This window comes from Dipodomys ordii, unplaced genomic scaffold, assembly GCF_000151885.1.
Source record: "Dipodomys ordii isolate 6190 unplaced genomic scaffold, Dord_2.0 Scaffold52, whole genome shotgun sequence".
Classification (NCBI taxonomy): domain Eukaryota; kingdom Metazoa; phylum Chordata; class Mammalia; order Rodentia; family Heteromyidae; genus Dipodomys; species Dipodomys ordii.
The window spans coordinates 8,341,539-8,344,758 of NW_012267268.1; the positions used below are offsets into that span (position 1 = coordinate 8,341,539).

A 3,220-nucleotide genomic window follows, 5' to 3' on the forward strand; every position below is an offset into this window, starting at 1 on the left:
TTCCCAATGATGAGGCTTGAATTCTGGGTGTGGGCACTGTCCCTGAGCTTCTTTAGCTCAAGGGTAGCAGACTACCACTGAAGATACAGGGCCACTTCCAGTTTGAGTAGTTTATTGGAGTCTCACTGCCTTTCCTGTGCAGGCTGTCTTCAAACCAAGATCTTCAGATCTCAGACTCCTAAGTAGCTAGGATTACATGTGTGAGCCACTGGTGCCTGGCTTCTCACATTTTTAACTCAAAAATATTAACATATTATTTAAATACACTCACACATACACACATATCAGATATTTAGTTAGTTTACAAGATTTTAATTCAACTTTCAGGAAAAAGCAATAGTCCATTTTTAAATATATTTTTATTGTAAAGATACTGTACAGAGGGGTTACAGTTACATGAGTAAGGTAATGAGTACATTTCCTATCAAGCATTGTTACCCCCTCCTTTGTTTTTCCCTTATTTTCCCTTCCCTCCTCACTTCCCCAACTCCTCCCTCCCCCCCCCACACTAAAGTTGTAAATTCTGTTTCATAGTTTCAAAATCATTAGAAAGCTCATGGATTGGGAGAAGATCTTCAACATTGTGTCTTGTATGTCTCATTGTTACAATGGCTCAACCTGTTTTCTTGTTTCAGCATTTTGTTATTTCCCTTCCCTTTCTCATGTTTTCATCTGAGCTGTTTATTTCATTTTAATTCATAAAATTTATGTCCATTAATTTTATGCCTTTTAGACCAGCTTCTTTTATTTTTTGAACTCAGCATGGGCGTTGCCCCTGAGCTCTTCAGTTCAAGGCAAGTGCTCTACCACTTGAGCCACAGCACCACTTCCAGTTTTCTATTGTTTTATTGGAGATAAAATTCTCACAGACTTTCCTGCCTGGGCTTGAACCATGATCCTCAGATCTCAAACTCCTGAATAACTAGGATTATAGACGTGAGCCACCGATGCCCGGCTTAAACCAGCTTCTTAAATCCTTTCCCTTATCTACTTTATTCATTATCTTTTTCAAAGCTGTATCAATTTTTCTTTGCTGTTTTTCTTTTGTACTTTATTTCTGTCACTTCACACTTGTATATTTTTTGATGCAGTATTAATTTTCTGTTGCTTTTAAAACAAATCAAAAGATAAGCAGGGAGAAATGTCTTAAAATAACACCTCCTATTGTCTTACAGTTGCAGTCACCCTATATCTAAACTTCACTGTTTAAGCTAAAGGTTTCTGTGAGGCATGGTCTCCCCAAGATTTGAGGTAAGAAGATGGTCTTTGTCTTCTTATAGTGGAAGCTATAAGGTGGAAGCTAGTGCTTCTTACCTGTGTCTGCTTACTCACACCTCCATCTTTCTTCTCTTGGTCTTTTCCTCCTTGTATCTTTCTTCCCTCTTCTCAGAAGAAGCACACAGGTTTAATCACTTTTCATGAAAAAGGTTATCTCCCTCTTTACCCAGAGAATTTGAGCAACTGACTCTGGTTTTAACATATGAGGGTCTGGGAATTCACTCAGGAATGCTGAAGACTGCTCTCCTGGCTTTGGATTTCTGATGGGAGCAGGTGCTGCAGTATTGACTGCGTGACAAGTGCTACCTGCATATCCATTGACAGAGTCTGTGGCTCTGGTTTTGTAAAGAAAGGAGGCTATGGGCTGACTGCAGCATCATGAGACAGGAAGTGAGACTTCCTGAGAAGGAATCTGACTTAGTTTAGGAAGCAATCATCCTCCTTCCCTCCTTTTGTGTAAAATGGAGAAGGCTGGAGTAAATACCCAAATAAGGTGAACTTTATTATCTTACCTATAGGCTAAAATGCCTGAACTCAGGTACTTCATTTTCATGTAATAGTTTTTCCCCTTGCATTAATGTCTATATTTCTTAGGTGTTAAGTTTCTTTTCTTCCTTCCTTGTATAATAAATGCTGACAGGGCACTTCTACCCTATTCACAATAACTAAAATTCATCATTTCTTATATCTGCTCTTTGAAGACAGTGAGAGTTAAACACAAACACACACACACACACACACACACACACAGAAGACTGAACATTGGCTAGGGGACAATAAGAAGAAAAATGCAGTCTTAGTAATTCATTACTGTAGTTTGTGGTTTTAGGAAGAAAAAAATAGCATTTAGTAGACCCATTGATGAGAATGTATGTTTATAATGAATGTAAATTTCTTCTGGAATAGTCCCAAATGCAACTTATTTTTTTTGTTTTAATGTAAAAAATATACTTGTTTTTTCAGTAAATAATTAAAATAGAGTATAAAAAAGCCAGTTTCAAAGAAGTACTTAAAAATTACAAAATATTTTCTTTCTGATAAAATGATGTTAAAAGAAATGCACAAAATCATTATAAATATGAAACTTGCTCCTGGGGGAAGGGATGTAGAACCAATGAGTGATGGATTAGCCTGAATATCAGATGAGCACTGATTTTCTACTGACATACTTTTTAAATGTATTCTTCAAATTGCAATGATGTAAAATATGCTTCACAGCCCCAAGCATAGACATCAAGATAGGAATTTTCTTTGTAATGTATCCAAGTCTGTAGATCAAATAATTCTACTTATGAGAAAGATTATGATATTCTTGGTAAATTTCCAGATATGAAAGTTAATTGTGGCGGTGTTGGCAGTAGCTGCGGTGGCAGCAGAGGCCCCTGCAAAGCATTTAGTGCGATGTCTGACACCATTTTGCTGGTGCAGCCTACCAAGAGACCAGAAGGCAGAACTTATGCTGACTTTGAATCTGTGAATGAATGCATGGAAGACGTTTCTAAAATGTATGAAGAACATCTGAAGAGAATGAATCCCAACAGCTCCTCGATCATGTATGATATCAGTCAGTTGTTTGATTTTGATCCATCATAGATCTTAGCTGTTTTGTTTACCAATCTGATACCCAGACATACCAGCTTACAAAGACTGGATCAAAATGGAAATCTACGGACTCCTTCATCGGCAGTTCTAACAGGCTGGGATATAATTGATATGGAAGCATTAGGGCACAGGGGGTGGGTTTGGAACAAAGGTGTGTACAACGTGCTATAGTGGGAGTTTGCATTACAGTGATGCTGTTTCCATTTGGTTACAGTTTAGCCAAGAGTGAATATATTAGATGAAATGAAGATCTTTTCTATTGAAGGCCCTCATTGTATCTTTTTTGTTCTTTTACTTTTTTTAAGTTAAACATTTTTATGATGATTTAGATGGAAGCTGT

General features: G+C 37.3%; 1 pseudogene; it reads left to right on the forward strand.

Annotated features, from left to right (window-relative positions):
• The first annotated feature begins 2,679 nt into the window (after nt 1-2,679).
• LOC105988906 lies at nt 2,680-2,986 on the forward strand (annotated as a pseudogene).
• The last annotated feature ends 234 nt before the right edge of the window (nt 2,987-3,220 follow it).